At 42.6% G+C, this 12,805-nt stretch overlaps 1 protein-coding gene across 2 annotated transcripts in view; it reads right to left on the bottom strand.

Moving 5' to 3' along the window:
- Window positions 1–12,805, bottom strand: part of LOC134035142 (cadherin-18) — a 92,844-nt gene that overhangs the window by 45,020 nt on the left and 35,019 nt on the right. The window contains exon 1 of one of the 2 annotated variants that reach the window (XM_062480000.1): window positions 6,862–7,024. The exons of the other annotated variant lie outside the window; for it this stretch is intronic. The gene's annotated coding sequence lies outside the window, so the exon portion shown is untranslated. Of the gene's footprint in view, window positions 1–6,861; window positions 7,025–12,805 lie in introns of those variants that run through there. 2 annotated transcript variants of the gene reach the window in all.

The raw sequence follows: 12,805 nt of genomic DNA, 5'->3' as shown, positions 1-12,805 counted from the left end.
CGCACCCACCCACCTGTATGCCCGCCCGCCCGCACACCTGCCTGCCTGCCTGCCTGCCACCTCTCCCAAAGTCAACAACGCCTTGTGCTCTGTCTCTCTTTCACGCCATCTGTCCCAACCCTGCGTCAGTCATGATCACCTGTCTTCTACGAGTGACTTCCTGCCTCTCCTTGGCAGAGAGGGCCCTTAGATGTGCAAGCCCCACTAATGCATGCATTTTGTCGTGTTGATATGCCAAGTTAAACGAGTTGAACGACACCTTTGAAAGAGATGGTAAATCAGAAAAAACATCTTTTCCACTCCTTATCCGTCTTATGTGTGGCTTGGCTTCTTAATGAGAACAGAGTAAAAGATGGGAAACATCCCATCTGTTGTGTGTTTAATGGCTGTATTCTTGGTTTCACATCATACAGAGTAGGATAGCCAGGATGATGCAGACAGCACCCATCTGCTGGCCACTGCAGGGAAAAATACACTATTTACTTTCAACTCTCATCATCATCTCTCTTTTTCTTTCTCCCCACCCTCCTCTCTCTCTCTCTCTCTCTCTCTCTCTCTCTCTCTCTCTCTCTCTCTCTCTCTCTCTCTCTCTCTCCCTCTCTCTCTCTCTCTCTCTCTCTCTCTCTCTCTCTCTCTCTCTCTCTCTCTCTCTCTCTCTCTGTCTCTCCCTTTCCCTCTCTTCCTCTCCACTCCTACTGCAGTACTGCTGCAGAATGTAGACAAGAGTCCATCATGATTATGCAGGTGCGCTGCATGTCAGGAAGGGGGGAAAAACAAAATGAACAAAGTCAACAGAAAAAAGGAAACAATGTCTCTGAGAACACAGGGCACATTGTAAAACAATTAATGGAATACTGCACCACACAATGCATTGTTTTCATGCCTTGATTATCCCTTTGATAATACCGAAAGAGTGAGAGAGAGAAAGAGTAAGAGAAAGAGAAAGAGTGAGAGTGAGAGTGAGAGAGAAAGAGAGAGAGAGACAGAGAGAGAGAGAGAGAGAGAGAGAGAGATAGAGAGGGAGAGAGAGAGAGAGAGAGAGAGAGAGAGAGAGAGAGAGAGAAGAAGAAGAAGAAGAAGAAGAAAAGACAGGGTGGTAAATGTATTCATATCACCTGCAGCGTTGAATTCTTTTCACGTCTGGGAAGCTTAAAAAGAGGGTAAGGCTACTGGAGTTTGGCATCCTCCACCATTTTACACATGCTAAATACACGGAGCAGCTTGCTTTTACTGAGGAGAAAAGGCCCTTGCATCCATCCTCAAAGCTGTGCCAGGGCCATCTACATTAGCATTTCATACACGCCGCCAGGTGGATTCCCTAGTGAGAGAGAATGAGTGCGGAGGCGAGTACAAGAGGTGTAAGGTTTCACAGTCCCTCCATCCCCCAACCAACCCCTGCTCCTCTTTTGAAGTGTCCAGAAAAGATGTATGTGTGCATGGGGGGGGTCTCCACAGACAAGTATGCCTCCGCTCATTGGCTGCCTGACAAAGGCAGTACCAGTGTTGAGTGGTCAGCAGAGATACATTAGTTGTGTGGAGGATAGCGGGTGAGGTAAGCAAGACTGTGTGTGTGTGTATGTGTGGTGGCTCCCACATTCAGTTTAGATCTGCAAATTGTCTACGATTCCAACACCCCCCCCCCCCCCCCCCCGATCCCCCCCTGCCCCTCTCTGACGGGCGTTGGCACTGCCTCATTAGCATCTGTCTCACATTCCCTCGCCTCTGCATTGCACGTGAAGGGGCGCGGACGGGCTGACAGCTAGGTGCTCGGCACACTGATGTTTTATTGGTGGAACACATCAAGGTTCCTCTGCTCCACTCCAAAAGTGGCGAGTGAGTCAGTGAGTGACTGAGTGAGTCAGTGAGTGACTGAGTGACTGAGTGACTGAATGATTGGGGGATTGAGTGATTGAGTGACTGGCTAGCCTGTTAGTTGAATTTATGACTCATGCCACATGATGCATCTTTGCATCATTGCCGAACAGACTACTCGGTCTACTCAGCTATATTCTTGAAAAACATAGTGTCTGCAAAAGCGGCAGACATCTTACTGGGTAAAGACAGCTGTTGACTGTTTCTCCTTCAACCTCACGTAGAGGAGAGCTGAAGGGAAGGTGGGATAAGAAGGAACCTACAGTGGATGAACTCACAGGTGTGAAAGGTGTCTCCTTCTGAATGTATCCATGAGACATACTGTATATCGTCAGAGATAAGAAATAAAATAAAATAAAATACTGGCAGGCATCCCACGGGTGCCCAGCAGAAACGCACAAAGATTACATAATGATCGGTGCCTCTTAACAGCACTTTAAAAAGGAAAAGAGGTCTGAGCAAACACTCTCAAACCAGAGATGAAGAAGAGAGGGAAATCCATTCCCCTAATGCCTCATGAAATATTCATGCAGCATATTGCCAATTATTCCCCCTATTTCTTTATTTTGTACTTTTGTCTGCCAACGCATTCAGTTTTTTTACATAAAGTACACACATTTCAAACCCATCAAAACAATAACTGATATTTGTTCTGTCTTCTAATATTGCTTGAAACGCAAAGTAGGCATCACATTTATACCAGAGTAACTCCACTGAATTCCTTAGGTCGCACGGTAGCACAGGGCAATGAGGCTGTTGCCTCACAGCAAGAAAGTCCTGGGTTTGATTCCTTCTGGAGCACTCTTTGGTGCTCAGGCTATGTCCTGGGCCTTCCTATAACCAATTTCCATGTTCAACCTGTGTTCAAAAGGGTTTCCACCACAAAAAGAACCCCTTGAAAAGGGAGCAGAACAGATTGCTCTCCCCCGACCCCCTAGCCAGGCATGAGATGAGCACTTGGACTGGTTTCTTAGTTGCCTTGACGTGGCTGTTCACTGCTCCTGGCTCTGAAGAAGGACTACAGCATGGGAAAATGCAGAGGAAAAAATGTAATCGTGGACCAGAAGTCCCCTCAAGGATACATTTTTTACACTTAATCATTTAGCAGACGCTCTTATCCAGAGCAACTTACAGTAAGTACAGGGACATTCCCCCAAGGCAAGTATGGTAAAGTGCCTTGCCCAAGGACACAACGTCAGTTGGCATGACCGGGAATCGAACTGGCAATCTTTGGATTACTAGCCTGATTGCCTCACCACTCCCCAACTGACTAGGATAGTAAACTAAGAAAAATAATATATTGTTATGGACATTTCCTTGGGCCCTGCAACTCAATTTCTGTTTCTAGGGGGTTTAGGGTCAGACTAGGCTCATTGCATTACGGTTTAAGGTTAGGGGTTAGGGATGACATCATTTTGAATGGGAGTGAATGGGTGTTCCTCGCTAGGATAGTAAAACAAACCCGAGTGTGTATGTCTCGTTGCACCCTGCAGGACGTGTATGTCCCACTGCATAACCAATACAAGTTTCTTCTTCTTCAAATGTTTTTATAAATCTTTGAAGGTTATTTGACAAGCACAACTATGATGCGTGTTGGAGACTATAAGATTTGTTCCATCATACAACTATGCTGCCATTTTCCTTCCACTGTTCTGTAGTTCTGCATCTTAGACAGCAACCGCCATGATTACACAGCGCCTTCAGTGACCTTTAGCTGGCTAATTGGGAGAATTAGTCTGCCATTTCATATTGGGTTCATGGCTGTCTGAGGCAAGGACCTGACATGATACCACAGTGGATGCCTCAGTGTAGTGCCTTGTGTCTAAACATAAGTCAAAACGAGAAATAAGGACTGTAAGTTGTGCTTTCCCAGGAATCACATCATCTAGCATGTAAGCCATACAGGAGGGTGTACAGCACAATGTCTCACTCTTTGCTCTAACATGTGTTTGTATTACGTAAGATGGGGGAAACAGCCATAAATATACTACCAAAAAGTTAGGCTCATATCCTGTGGCGTCCCAATCCAAACCAATCACATGTACTGTTATCTCAGTCTCCACACTATTCAAGGCCACTTTGTTATTTGTTACTGTGTGGTTAATTAAGCGACTGCTCATGGCGTAGGGTTAGGGTGTGCAGAACCAACGGACACGACCATACTGAAACTTCAGAGGATCCAGAATAGGTTGTGTGTCTCAAGAAATGCATCCAAAATCTAGATATGTACACAAAAGGTCATTCAAATGTTTCTAATGACACATTTACTGGGGATGGGGTAGGAAGGTGGTTGATTAAATCTATTAATGTCAACTGTCACAGTATAAACATGAGTGTTGTTCAGAGTTCTGATTGGCAGAAACGTGTCTGCCAAGACTTCATCTTTTTTGTGTGTGAATGGGTGAGAAAGAAGAGGGAGGCAATCTCTCAATATTGACGGTTTTTAATAATTCTTTTTAAATTTTATTTTATTTACAAGGTTGATGCCTCTAATAGATCAATACAGACATTTAAAAAGGTCCCCCATGCATGGGCATTTTGTAAATTACTAAAGAACAAGGAGACAAATCTTAATGTCCAAAAATAGCAAGTTATAGAAATCTTCTGTAAATCATTTTTCACCGTTTCTTTTCAATTTTAGAATCAACTCATATCTGAGTTTTACTTCAAACAGATCCAATTCTGAAAATATTTAGGTTGAAAAAGACAGTTTAGTGTAAAAACAGGAGGGCTGGTGCCCTCCTGCTTCCTCACTTGACAGGCTTGTGTAAACTCATCTGAAGAGTTCATTCCCAGTCTCAATGGAAATGGATGAATGCTATGTACAGCTTTATCATTGCTGGTTGCAGTTCTTAGTATTTTTCTGCCCTTCTCGCTCAGAACTTCCACAACTTTTAGAATTTGATCAATTCAAGTGAAAAGAAGAAAGGAGATGGAGAAATTGCTACCGCTGTTCAGTCCTGCTGTTTACCAACTCAAAGCTGGCTCTCCAAAAACAATACTGTAGGTGAACTTAATCCTTGTCGGACGTTGCAGTGCATTTAGCCACATACAGTACAAACCAGAGCTTCACACCAACTCTAACACAACATCCAGACAACATCGTTCAGTTGTAATATTGTTTTGTTTTGAATAGTCAACCACTGATCATCCACCCACTTCACTCAGAGACGATGGCAATTAACAGTCCCATAGGTGTTCCAGCCTTCAATATATGTCACCGCTGTATCCTATTAGGCATGAACCATTTCTCCAGGGTCCATATTATAGAACATAGTGGAACCTAGCACATCCTTGTGTGCTTCTGTGAGTTATGTTCTATGGTAGGGAATGAGAGACAGCTGGCTACGCCCACAGTGTCCTAATGACATTGTTAAATGGTACTTTCACAGTAGATATAAATCCTGACATGTCAACTTAGTGAGATTGTATGTGGCTGTTATGAGTCTGGACATAAGTCAGTATGTACAATATCCTCGCTCACAGACTACTGCTTGGTGACAGATCAACTGCATGACCATCTGATTCTGTTATAAATATTATGTTCTGTGGATTTATATATTTACAGTATATCCTTTGGTGAGAACAAACACCTCTGCATATCCAGTACAACTAATAGGAAGCCTAGTTCTTCATTAGTTGCGCACACACACCCACACGCACACACACAGTATGAACATACACACACAAGCAAGAACAGTATGAACACACAGAGACAGTCTCTGCAGAGCCGGCAGAAGAATTAAAAGCCATTTTAGCCTCCTGCAAGAGCCTCCACCATTTCCCATGGTTTTGTTTTCTGTTAAAAAAGGTCTAAAATCTTCTAAACTAAAGTGGGGACATGATAGGTCACATACTATTGTTCCTTGAATGTCCATGGTTGTAGTGAGAAGGAATTGACTGTGCATGTTGAGACAATTGGGACATTATATTCCTAAAGAAATGCTTAAAAAACTGTCTAGAATTGAGAGATTGTTGTTCATGAGTTGTGATAAATATAGAGTGCCTCAATTCTGGCAGACAGATGCTCTTTTTTTCAGTAAGAGTGAAAAAAACCTTTGTAGAAAAAAATGTATTACAAAAATCCCAACAGCTGATATTGAAACTTCAGCCCCAGTATACATTGGCATGATGTTGAGAAAGATGCTCTTTAACCCTTCTGCTTACTCCCCTTGTCCAAAGGGCCAAAAATGACCAACTTCACCATACCCCTCAAATAAATCAACTTAGGGGAACAGTCAATTGTAACCCACAGCAATAAAACATTTGTTAATATTAACTCAAACATTGCTATGCTACATGCTTTCGAATCAAAATGGTGTCAGAGTGGCCTCAGATGTATTTTCAGAGCAGCATACTAAACATTCTATGGGTCTAATATTGCTAAGCAGACTGAAAACATTTATCTTCAATGGCGAATGTCTCCAGGGTCACGTCTTTCTGATCAGACCCTTCGTACCTCAGTTAAGTTATGGAATCGGACGTGGAGAAAGACCTCTAATAAAAGGCTGAAATCGATGAGTGGACTCCTGTTTCCTTGCAGCACATGTATATTTCTGTGTAGGCTCATAGGAGCGGAGCTCATGCATCAGAGCAGATCAGATAACACCCCCCTCCTCGCCAGCGATCCATAACTCTACCCAGGCTTATGGACCGCTCGCCATGGGAGAGACAGAAGAAGCCAGGAAAAGCTGCAGGAGAACTCGTTATCCCCAAAAAGGACTCCGGAGATGAAGCCCCCTCTTCACACCTCTCCTGTGCTTCCGTCTCTCACTCTCCTTTATCGTCACTTAATATACACATTTGCACGAGCGAGATTGAAAAACTCACGTGCTCGCAGCCTCGCACTGACAAGACTCACTAACGACGCGCTCACAAACACTCACCAGGATGTACACAGTGCACACGCACACCTACAAGCTCTCACTCACACACTTTGAACAGTACAAAACCGGCAGCCTTAGTGAAAGTTAAATTTGTCTTCCATACCTGCTGGGAATCTCTTCATTACCACTCATGACAGCTCTTGCTCTATGAAGACGCTGTAGGACCTTCAATGCATTCCTCATTTCTTCACTCTCTTTCTACCTCCTCAGTCTCTCTAGGGCTTAGAGCTTAGCTGGAGGAGAGCCTACTCTCTCTCTCGCGCTCTCTCTCTCTCTTTCTCTCTCTCTCTCTCTCTCACTCTGGCGTGTGTGCGCCGTGGAACAAGTGAGTGTGAGCGCTTGACGAGCCATCCTCCAATCCTGCCCGGCTACGGCTCTCCGACTGCAGCAGCTCAAGGAGAAGCTGAGCCGTGATTGGTCAGTTTGGAGTTCAATTCATGTCTGTCAGGCTTCCACCAGCCTCTTAGTCTCCACACTACCTTCCCCCCCCCCTCTCTCTCTCTCTCTCTCTCTCTCTCTCTCTCTCTCTCTCTTCTCTCTCTCTCTCTCTCTCTCTCTCTCTCTCTCTCTCTCTCTCTCTCTCTCTCTCTCTCTCTCTCTCTCTCTCTCTCTCTCTCTCTAGCTCGCTTTCCCTCTCCTTCTCTCTTCCTCTATCACCTCACACATCTTTATTCTTCCTGCCACACTTTCTGTTTCTCAACGTCTCTCTGTGTCCTTTTAACAATCGTGCACGGACAATTTCAAGCCCTCGAATGAGTGCCGGTGCCAACACGCACACCACACGCGCGCGCGCACACACAGGTACCCTAGGGCTAGCTGTGGAGTCCGCCTCTGAATTCGTTTTCTGCTGCTCTCGTTCTCTCTGGGTCCAAAGGGAAACTTAATGAATAATGAACAGAGGAGTGAAAGAGGAGGTGGAGGAGATGGGCAGCTGAGAGAAAGAGCCCCTTCAGGATCATGGAAACATTGGGAGAGATGGAAGGAGGGCTACTCCAAAGTGTTCACCCATCAATTAGGGAGACAAGAAGAGAGGGAGAGAATGGAGGATGTACAAAGTGGGGGAAGTTGAGGGTGTTGGAGGTCTATAAAGCAAAGAGGGCGCTCAGCAGAGAGACAGATTAGGCTCGAGAGACAAGTAGGCCAGGGCCAAGATGAGAGGAGGGGGGAAACGGACATTGAAAGACAGAGGGGAATGAAAGACGTCACAGACTCCTCAACACAGTGCCTCTGTTCCATTTACCATCTAGAGCCACATCTCTCTACACAGATTGCTTATTTGTCTGCTAAATAATTCAAACACATCTCTTCTCGCCTTTTACTGTAAAACAGATCTGTCAGATGAACAATGAACTGAATAATTTTGCTTTCACAAAAGAAAATGTTCTCCATGTGCCCTTTCATTTTTACATAGAATCTTTGGACTTACTGTACAGTCCACAAAAATGACCTTTTTAGTCACTTAGCTAGTTGATGGTTATAATAAAGATATAAATAGTGAAAGTTAATATACAGTATAGCCTATATATGAACATATGTTTATGTATATAATTATACTTTCACTAATGTATTACAATTACAGTTCATGCATGTGCTTTTATAGAGGAAAGATGAATGGATCTCATTGATGTTTTATTGATGGGGGTCGAAAGGCTTCAGTCCCATCTGACAGGGAAGACTTCTGCATAGAACACGTCTCCCTAATAGCCTGCTCCCGGGGTCTTTCAGGGTTCTGTGCGTATTGATCTAAAGGCCATTTCTCTGCATGGTGTCCGTTTCCTTGATAGCCATTTAATGACAGCTCTCTAAATAATTTCACCAAGGGAGCTAATTGCAAAAGAGTCTTAAATGATACGCCGTGTTAGACAGGCTTGACTCAAGACATGGCTGTCGCGGTTTGGACCTTGTTGCCTCTTTGCTGTTTTAACAGTGTGTGTGTGAAGGCTGTGTGAGGTACAGAAGGAATGTGTGAGATGGTAGGTCCTCTCCATAAAAAAAAACATTTAGCCAATTAATCACAGCTAAGCAGAACTGAGAAATTATGCAGCCAAGTGAATCTCATTTCAAGCTACTGGTTTGGGTGAGTGGGTGTGTGGGACATGTTGGGGACACAGACAAATGGCTAACCCAGTGAGCTCCAGAGGTGCCAGGAGAGACACATCACCAGGCCACTGTAAAATAATGTTAGCCTCTTGTAACTTGTCTAATTTATGTCTGCCAGACCAGCCATCAAGGTTAACCTGCAATCATCCATAAACAACCATTGATACATTGTAACACCATTGTATCACGTGTACATAATAATGTGATTTCATAAGCCTTTGTTCTCTCCCCAGGCATAAACAAATGGAGGCTGACTTCAAACAAATAGGTAGTTTTTTTTCAGTCTGTAAACATATTGTGTTCCAGCTGAGATCATTGTATGTCAAGTAATTGTATTGTCTGTGCTCAAAGACCAGCCATTTTCCACAATAACTGATTGTTTATAGATGTAGAAAAAATAAGAGGAAAGAATGCATGATTATATTTTGAGATGCGGGCTGATAGTGCTTACAATACGTTCACTTTATTTACATGTATTCAGTCAGTTTTGACACAACACCAAACATAATTTGAAGATTTATTCAAATTAGATTTAACTCTCATGGCAAAATAATATGCAATTCATGCATGTACTGTACATTATGTGATGACACTTTAACATTGAGTGTGAAGATGACCAATTCACAGAGTCTGTGACCTACTTCATGAAAAGTATTTCAGAATCAGAATCAGAATTCTGTTTATTCGCCATGTATGTTATACAAACACGGAATTTACTGTGGCAGGGAGGTGCAAACACTAAACATATACGAATCTTAATTTAAGTAAAGGTACAGAAGTTTAACTATTCCTAAGAACTAAACAATCTAATAATAAAACAATTTAAATATAAAATAAAATGTATATAAAAATAAGAATAAGAATTTCCAAGTACATCCGGGTTGTATGTATGGAATTTCCCTGTGAAACCATGTGAATAGTGCGTCACTTCACTTTGGTAAATATACACCCTGTGATGGCATTTTTTGATATAGTTACTAAGAATGTATTTTTAATAGACTGAGGTTGTGTTTAAACAAATGGATGTTGCAGTTGGTCTTAAGGTATTTATGGTGTTGGGTTATGATGCCTGATTGAGAAGCTAGGGGCACGGAGGTTGGGGGATGTTTGAGTTCTGTGGCCTAAAGGGAGATGGGTAGATGGATCAGTTGATCTAGCAGCCCTGACCTTTTGGCCGAGAAGATTGTGTCCTGTGTCCTGTTTGTGTTTCATTAAGGGTATCTTTACTGTCCTCATTTAGAGAAAGAGCCGTGACATCAAAATACTTTGGTCACTTGACCTGGAGGGTTATATTGTCTTAACTGTCACTGAGCAGTGCTGACCAATCAACAGAGTTCAGAGGAATCATTTGATCTAAAGTTTATATAAGGCAGGGGTTTATGATTGTTCTTCATCACTCTGGCGAACGACCTGTGGCTAGCACCTCCTTCGTTATGACTGATCACAAAGTACTTTGTTAAATCATGATCTGTATAAGCAAAATAAATTGTAATAAACCCACATCTCTTGACTACTCAGATCTACACAGTGCCGCTTGAATTTCCGCCATTACAACCCCCTTCACTTTTTCTCAGAAAACGACAGACCTTGTTAACAGCCTAACATCAAAGGCTTCAAGGAAAACTCGTTTTTGATCATCTGCCGTTCAAGTGTTCACAGAACTGGCATCATGTAAGTTTACTTTGGTGCTAGTCTAAGCAATGGGTAAATACAGGAAATTGTGAGTGCAGAGGCAGACGAGTGAAGAGTGATAACTGCTAATAGACCTGCCGAACATCCAATGAATGATTGAACAACGGCTAATGAAAACAGGAGGTACAATTACAGAACTGGGTCAAGGAATATGAATCTTTCCAAAGTATATGGAAAAATCCAATCTCTTTCAAACAAGCGCTGATTGATTTACCCAGTAAAAACGAAACTAATGTGTTTTGAGTCTAATAAGGGGGAACAAAAACAAAAACAATATTTATGATATATTGTTGATTACTCTGAAAGGATTATTCCAATCGAATGCAGAGATATTACCATAATCCGTATCCCTCAAAGACTATACTCGTCAGCAGCCCATCAAACAAAATGCCTCCCAGATGTATTACTGCAGCTATTGTGTGATTGGTGAAGTCTTGGTACTGCACAGACTTTGCCTCACACAAAGGCACAGTCATTATGCCCAACACAGGACATTTCTGTCTTCATAAAAAGACCACTTCATGCTCTGATGACCTTGAATATTTCTCTAATATGCAATAATGAGTCGTGCTCTGATGCCCTCATTCTCATTCTACCTTAAGGCCTTACTGCAGGTCAAGGGGTGCTCAGCGGGACACTGTTACTCCCCCTGTCAAAACGTTAGAGTAACCTTGATCAGTGGGCAGTGGAGGAATAATAATGATTGCTACTGGGATGTTTTTTGTCCCTGACCCCCCCCCCCCCGCCCCCCTTACCTTGACAGGAAACATGCTTTTGGAATAAATGTTGTTCTTATACATCTTAAGTGTAGGCAGTAATTGCCACTCTTAGAGATTAATGAAGCATGACAGGAGACCATTGGGTGTCTTCTGATGATTGGCAGCCATCAGAGAATTAAAGGAAGATTCTTGTAGCAACTGGGAGACATGGGGCTGTCATGAAAATAATGTTATGGTGTTGTATAATTTGTATAGGAAAGGAAATGTATCACTGGTTGTTAGGGATGTTTTCACAATTGCCTGGTGGTGAAGTGAGATCTTATAGCAAACTCTGCAAACAAGGAAAGTTAACAATGGATTGTCATACATTGCCCCTGGCACTACCTCAGGCACTGTCTGGCCTTTTCTGCAAAAGGTCTCTCTCTCATCAGCAGGTACAGTAACATGCAAAACACACACAGAGCCCACCAGAAAGGTCTACAGTCCTGGTATTCACTGTTGCCAGCCTGAACTCAGAATCTAAAGTCATCAGGCTAGACACTGTAAAGTAACAGTATTACCATGTCCTCGTTTGAAATCTACCTAAGTGGATGCCGCTGCATACTGTGTGTGACTCACACATAACACACCAGTAACTCTCTGAACGGGAAGGTTGTCATGGTATCACAGATTCTGAAGGGGGCAGCTGAGTTTAGTAACCTTTCATGATACACCAACCACTTGTGATGGGCTGCCCAGTCAAGTTTCAGGGTATCAAACATCCTCTGAATGTAAGATCCTCAAAGTCTAATATTATGACTATTGACTGGTAATTATTAGGACAAATATGACAAATATTATGAATCTTGTTTTTTCTTTGGCATTATGTTTTGATGCTTTTAATGGTTTTATGTGAAGCACTTTGAATTTCCTTGTTGTTGAAATGTGCTATACAAAAAAAACTTTCCTTGCCTTGCCTAACAAGTATATATTGGAGTGCTATTCTTTTCTTTTTTTCACAATCCATCAAACTGGAGCCAAACTCAAATTAGGCTTGTGTACAGTTATCTTTGAGGGCTGTCTGGTGATTCACTATGCCTTTTGTATCAAGGAGACAATCAATACCAAGTCCAAGTGGTGAGCCTGCAGATGAAATCCAAGTCAGGACTTCAGGGATCAGGCCAGGCGAAGTAACCACAAAGCCATTGAATCTTCCCAGTAATAAAAGCTGAACATGAGACTACATGTCTGATGACGTTTCACATCCTTCATGTTTGAAACTAACTTAAACAACAGTTTTTGGTAATCGTTTTTTCCAAAATGCCCAGAGTAAATGGCTTTGCTGAAATAGTTCACAGCAACATGTTTCAATGAACTTTTGGGATTCAGATGACGTTTGTGTCGCTAATGCTGCTTTTACTCTAAATAGCATATCTACAGTTTCATTGGTGCTAAAATTAGACACAAAACAAATCCACTATAGATGGACATTGATTACCTAGGAAGAGGCGCCAGATATCAAGTAACTACTACACATATCCATCTTGTACTATCATC

Source organism: Osmerus eperlanus, chromosome 15 (assembly GCF_963692335.1).
Source record: "Osmerus eperlanus chromosome 15, fOsmEpe2.1, whole genome shotgun sequence".
NCBI classification, from domain to species: Eukaryota; Metazoa; Chordata; class Actinopteri; order Osmeriformes; family Osmeridae; genus Osmerus; species Osmerus eperlanus.
This window is presented reverse-complemented; position numbering and strand designations above follow the sequence as displayed.